The following is a 7,539-nucleotide window of genomic DNA, read 5'->3' on the forward strand; positions in this document are numbered from 1 at the left end:
CAAGGGGAAAAAAATCCAATTGTCTTGTGAAGAAAAAAAACCACTTTTGAGACAACTATGACCTGAATAACGGAGAATCTTCACAAGACACTTGCTGAGAGAAAAATTTTGGTTTAAAAATGATTACATGCTAGCTAATTTTGTTTATTCTGTGCTGCATTTCTATCCCACCAATGCCCTTAAGTATAGTAATAATGTCAAGTGAGCAGTACATCAAAAGTAAGTGTGCATTCCAAACATATTCAGTTATTTCAAATCAGAATTAATTCCCCTGTTGAACCCACTGAAGTAGAAGATGGTCCAAAAGGGATTTTGTTTTAATTCAAAAAACTGAAAATTTATTAATGTTCTTTTTCCCCCCTTTAACTACGTACTTCAAATTTGGTTAATACAGTGGTTCTCAACCTGTGGGTCGGGACCCCATTTGGGGTCGAACGACCATTTCATGGGGGTCACCAAACAAGGCTGTCCATTTTTTCCCCTTTTCTTTGGCCACGCCCCTGGCACCCAGTGATGTATAAGTGGTTGGGGGTCACCACAACATGGGTATTATGGGGTCGCGGCATTAGAAAGGTTGAGAACCACTGGGTTAATAATATATAGGTAATTGCTTCATTAATAATGAACAAGTATCAGATCCTACTAACAGTCCAAATTTGTATCTGATCTTTCAGTGATTTCATGGAAAAAAATAATAGAGAACAAATTTCTTGTTATTTGATAATACAACTGTATGTTTTTGTTAAAATAAGGGTCAGATTTAGTCAAATAAGTTTAACTGAAAGATCTAATCAAACAGATTAACTAATCATTGAGAAGCTATGTGAACCAGTGTGAGTTAAGCCGAATATGTGCAAAACAGTCTTCACCTGAAGATCTAAAAGACTTTAAAAATCTGACTTTTCCTGCAGGCATTAAAGCTGGGTTGTTAGAAGCACATAATATGTGAGATGGTTTGACTTTGTATTTTTTTATTTATTATAGATGTTTTTAATTGTATTTTTGTTATTTTGAGGGGTCTGTATGGTAGACACCCCAAATTATTTGCTTAAGATAACATTTTTAAATAAGTAAAATGTGAAATAAGGTGCAAATTAAGATAAGCAGAATGCTATCAAAAGTATTACTTTCATTCCATCATGGGAGACTTCTACTACATTAAGCAGTTTACAATTAATAACAAGTCACTAAACACTGTCATAATGATATAGAGCAGGGGTGTCAAACTGCTGGCCCATGGACCGGATGCGTCATCCGGAAGCTGTACCCACCTCATTGCCAGCAATGGCAAAACTGCCCCGATAATGTTGCGCAATGTCACATGATGTCGCAAGTTTGACATGTCTGATATAGACCTAGACTTATGTCCTAAGCTATTAAAATTTCACTAATTTGAATGGGCTCGGAGATCTGGAAGATCAGCTCATCCATTGCAAGCATTTATAGTGATGAAATGATAATTTATAGTAGTACACTATAAACCAAATATTGGTTTATTTGGTATTGTTAGTTGCATCAATGCTGAATGGATGATGTTTCAAATGTGAAAAGATGTATTTCTGAAAGGACATAATACAATTCATGACTAATTGTAGATCAGGCTGAATTCATCTGAGATAACAGCCTCACCTGATTCATGTAGATTTCATATGTCTTCCCATAGGCATTCACTTCTAACCAGTGCTTTTTTTGTAAAAAAAAAAAAAAAAGGTGCCAGAACTCACACACTTCATACAACCCGCCTTGTCTACCCCACAAGGTTCCATCCAAAAAAGGTGCTGGAACTCCATTCTGGGCGTTCTATGACAAAAAAAGCCCTGCTTCTAACATTTAAGAACATAGATAAATAATGTAGTCACTGCATGATACATGAATCATTCAAGTTTTCCAGAAGATTTCAAACGTCATCAACATAAAGATTTTTTAGCTCCTTTGCATTTTTCAACTTCATTGGTCTAATTTCAGTTGAAAACTATCTATCTATCTATCTATCTATCTATCTATCTATCTATCTATCTATCTATCTATCTATCTACCGCCCTAGAATGATTTTTCAGGATGCTTGTAATATAAGTCCCACCCCCAAAATAATCCCCAGTTAAGATCATCAGCCAGATGGATGCATTTAGTTCGGTATTTCCCCGAATATAAGCCCTAACTGGAAAATAAGCCTAATGCGTCTTTTGGAGTAAAAATTAATATAAGACCAGTCTTATTTTCAGGGAAACATGATATTTTAATAATTTTTTATTTTTCCAAACTCTCCCCCATACATATACCGTAATGCTTATTAGATGTTAACATACATTCCCTCCACACTCACATACAAGATACTTTTAACAAAATGAAATAAATACATACACATGACTTTTGGTGTTGCTCGCCCATTTCCCCTTTCAGCGTATCCACACTCCTTCTTCTCTACCTTCTTTCTCCCTTTCTTCTCTTCCCTACTTCCCTCTTCTTCCTCTCCTCTCCTTCACCACTCTCCTCCCCTTTCCTCTTCTCCTCTAACCTTCCTACTTCCTTCTCCCCTCCTTTACTCTTTTCTCTCTCCTCTCCTTTCTTCCCTCTCATCCCTCTTCAGATACAATTCAGGGGTAATGTCTGAGCAACTCCTCTCTCCAAATTTTCCTACCTGTATTATATACAATAAGATTAATACTTCTATTTATCTAACCTTCTCGGTATATACTTCTATAAACATTTATACAACCTCCAGTTATTCAATACTGTGTCACCTGGGTCTCCCTCCTTATCTGTTCCTTCTTCTAGGGAAACATGGTATTATCTATCTATCTATCTATCTATCTATCTATCTATCTATCTATCTATCTATCTATCTATCTGGGTGCTTTCACGTCACTTTTAACTCCTAGCAACTGCCAGGACAAGTTCTGGCTTTTTTTTACAAGATTGACAATTCCTGCAACTGTTCTTATTCTAAGTCCAGTTTCTAAATCACTTCACTAATTAATTGGAAGCAAGGATATTTAAAAAAAAGTTTCATCCAGTTGCTGTGCAATATGTTAAACACTTTCAGTGCCACAGTCCCATAAAAGTATTAATTCATACTTCAGGTGCAGAAAGTCTCATAAAACTGTAGTGCCATTTTATGCATAAATTATTATTGACTAGTACACACAAGTGTAGAGTAGATGTAATAATCTTTATAACTGACTTTCTGAAATGGAACTATATAACCAAGTACTTGTATCTTACAAAATATAGGTATAAGCAGGGCTTTTTTTGTCATAGAATGCCCAGAACAGAGTTCCGGCACCTTTTTTAGATGGAACCTTGTAGGGTAGGCAAGGCAGGTTGTATCATGTGTGTGAGTTCCGGCACCTTTTTTTTTTTTTTTTTTACAAAAAAAGCACTGGGTATAAGAAAAGGGAAACAATGGACAATCACCATTGACTTTATAAAAACAATACTACCTTTTCACTATCTTAATATGTAGATTTTTTTCAATGGTAATCTAGCACTCCTGGAATGGAAAAATCCTGTTTATATAAATGCCTTAAAAAACAGGCATTTATATAAAGTTATCTCAACTCTTCTGACAAAATGGCTTATATGCATATATCAACTCTTCAGTGTGATTTTGTCTTTGAACCAAAGTGCCTACTATACTGACAGATAAGTATATGCATATGGTACCCTGTAAATGAGTCTGACATAATCTGTTTCACTTAGTATGTGCAGAATTGTACATTCATCCATGAAATAAATAATTATCAAAGTATAATCCACAGCTAGTGCCCTCTTTCAAATACCATAGACAAAACAGTCAAATATAGGTCATATACAGTTTATTGCCTACATTTTATAACTATATAAGAAGATAAAATATTTATAACATCCATGATTTCACCCAGATTTTGTTCCTAGACAAGATATACAAATGAAATTATGGTTTTTAATATCTCTGCTATTTTATATTTCTTTTGAATGGCATATTACATCAGCTTTGTGAAATGTATATAAGCATAAATAAAATTAATTGAAACAATAAAGAACTAAAATAGTGCAATAAACCATGAGCTACAGTATGATAAATTTCATTTTTTTAAAATGCTCTGTTCTTTTTCTTTTATATATTCCAATAAATGTCTTCTTAAATGATGCTGAATTTAGTTTATTGTGATGCTTTTCACAGTGTATTTTAGGAATTGGACTATATAAAATATAGTGTGTGTGTGTGTGTGTGCGTGGAGAGAGAGAGAGAGAGAGAGAGAGAGAGAGAGAGAGGGAGAGAGAGAGAGAGAGAGAGAGAGTTTATGTATAATTCCAACAAGTTTTATCCTTTGTTCACATATTTTAAAGATTACAACTGGGCTATCCTATGTAGATACATTTTAATTGTACCATTAATTATATCTATACCTATTATATGCCTTACTCTGGGCAGTTATGCATCTTCTACAATTTCTATATCATATTCATTTGTCTATAATGATTCAATGAATAAATGGGAATTTACTTATACATATATATTATTTAATGTGGGACATTCATCCAAGATTAATAGAAACATAATTATGTTAAAATGATGAGAAGCTGCCAGAGATATGTTAAGAAATAATATTACAATCCTAAAATATCTTCTATTAAATGCTGCATAAAATAATACCCATACACAAAAATGCATGCTCTCTAAATATTTATGATATTACTGCCACGAAAGCATTATGGCATCTCCAAATAATATTTTATTAAACTGTATTATTATTAATAAGCAATAGCTTAAAAGATATGTTATCAAAAGATTGTTAAATGCCTCTAGATAATTGCTATCTTAAAATTGAACAGTATTCTTGGAAGAGAACTAATATTTGTAAAATGTACATGCATAATTTAGATAAGAGAATATGCTGACAATAAAATTACTTCAGAATTTGTGTGACAGACCATTTCAAAGCTGAAATAAGGAGACACAGAAAAATTAAGAATTTCTTCCACTGATAAACTAATAGTTGAATTTATCCTGGAATTTCAAGCTACTCAATTCTACCTCTGAGGGGAAAAAAATAAGCAGAAAGTATCTACTAATGACAAACTTAAATTTGTTCTCTAGATGATTTCAGATTCATACACACACAAGCATATTCACACACACACACACACACACACTTTTTATTAGATACTGCAATCTAATTGGACAAAACAAGCAATCAAGAACATAAACATAGTATACTGAGAGTTAATAAATGAGAAAATTAGGAAAGAACAATTATTTGACCCTAATTCATTCTTGTACATGACAATGCTTCACATGGCTTATAAGCAGCAAAAGCACAGCAGTGGTAAAATATACAATACAGTCATGTTTATATCTTAAATTTGCAATATTGACTTGAACTCAGATTTGTTTTGTCAGGCTTGTGAACTTACATTTGTTGTATGAGAGATAGGAATATATTGTGACAAATAGTTTTGTAAGTTTACAAGGAGACAAAGAGCATATGCATATAGAATATCCTCAGACAAGAAGTAAAAAGCTTCTAATAATGGGTAAAATTGTAATTTTGCTAGCAGAGTGAAAATATTTGTTCTGTATAACACATGCTCATACTAAATTGAAGGTATGAGTTTAGTAGAGGCTAAGAAATATTTAATGCATTTAAAATTGAAGAGGGTCATAAACAACCAATAGCAAGTAATTACAATAACGGCAGGGCTCCAATTTAAACATCCAAAGAGCATTTTATGGCATTCCTATGTCAATTGTAGAGCAACAATCCCAACTAGATATCAAAAAATAGATAATTTGGCTAGAAAAAAGTTGGTTTACCAGAAAAAAAAATGGCAAACCCATTTATTGAGTTTTCCAATACATATGATTATTAAAGTGTAAGATCTTCTATTTCTTTGGGTGCTGTAATGTATAAGGATGAGGTGTGGAGAGACCAGTTCTGATGCTAGTTCTCACAAATGGTTTCTACTACCTCAGGGTAATCGGGGAAAAAAGATATTTGGGTTGATTTGTTTCTTCTGCATACTTTAACTTCTTGAAAGTAGCCACCTGCATCTTTTATAAAGGCATACAATAATCAGTATCAATCAAAAAGAATATATGTAGTTTATAATTGAACTGGACTTTTTGGTGCTCTCTGAGCTTGGTTGTTTTCCTGATGATGTTCCATTTCCTGACTAGGTAACATCTTCCGTGCTAGAAAGGAGTGGGGTTTGCTCTCTGTTTATATGCAGTAGCTTGCCTTGTCAATGTTGGTGAGGTATTGTTTTCTCTTGATTAGTAGTTCCTTGATTAGACTGTTGTTTCCTACTTGTTTGTCTGAATTGGTAGTTCCTTGATTGAGCTATTGTTTACTGCTCACTTATTCATCCAATGTTAATCCTGATGTTAATCTGTGCTTAGTTTTTGGTTCTTTTTGGTTCCTTCTTAGCTTTTTTTATTGCCTCTTTTGAATGGTGTGCAAATATTGTTTGTCTCTATGTACCTATTGATGACTGATTTGCCTGAGTGCTAAGCTTCTAGAAATTCTGGTCTTCTTGCAGTTACTGTCTAGGATGCTCACAGTTTCCCAGTTGATACTATGGCTTAAGTCTGTCCATGTGTTGAGAAATAAAGGAGTTTTCATCTTGTCTGCTAGTGTTTCTGGATGAGTTCTGCCAGTCTTCTGCCCGTCTGTCCTAGATAAACACCATTTAAATCCAATAACCAATATATTTTTCTCAGTTGCTATCTCTCTTCATAAATATACATTATTAAATGTAATGAGTGACATTCTAAACTACCATGGACAATCTTTTTTGAAGCTACATTTGGCACAGTTTATTCAAATCAACCTATAGCCTTGGGGTAATGAAGTATGTCCAAAATATCTAAAATATTTTTGTGCTTTTAACTTGTTCATTTGGCAGGAATCTTTGATCTTTGCAAATAGCTCATCTTGAGCTTGTTCTGTAATGATCTTTAACTGAAACAAAATTACTTTTTCTAGTTCTCCTATCTTGGGGCTAAAGTAATCCATATTGTATGTTTCAAGAATTCATATTCTTATCTACCATTCACATGGTGATTTAAACCCAAAGGTACAATAAAGTTGAGAAAGCTTAAATTCTTCACAACTTTCTGAAGTGAAGGATTAAATCCCTGAACAAAAAAGATTGATTCAGTCAAGCATTTTCATCTTCTTGTACATTTGAATAAAAATGCACAAAATTTTCTAATATTATACATACTTTTCTCCCAGCATTTTTATAGCATAATCTACTTTTATGCCTATTTTTCAAATTTCCCTATTTTCAGTACATACCCAGTATGTACATTTTGTATGTTTTTATACCTAAATATATACATAAGATTGCATCACAAAGGCAAAGGGTGTGTGCTAAATAAACAATATGTAAAAATAGATTATACAGTTTTCAACCTCATTTCAACCCTGAGCTACAAATATTCTCCTTTATTGATACAGTTTTTCACATATCACTATTCATTCACACCATAATTATGTTGAAAATTCTGAAAGTGAATTACTTTATCTTTGCATAACTGATACCAACCCTTAA

The sequence above is a fragment of the Crotalus tigris genome, unplaced genomic scaffold (assembly GCF_016545835.1).
Source record: "Crotalus tigris isolate CLP2741 ecotype Arizona unplaced genomic scaffold, ASM1654583v1 scf7180000017640.511899, whole genome shotgun sequence".
NCBI classification, from domain to species: Eukaryota; Metazoa; Chordata; class Lepidosauria; order Squamata; family Viperidae; genus Crotalus; species Crotalus tigris.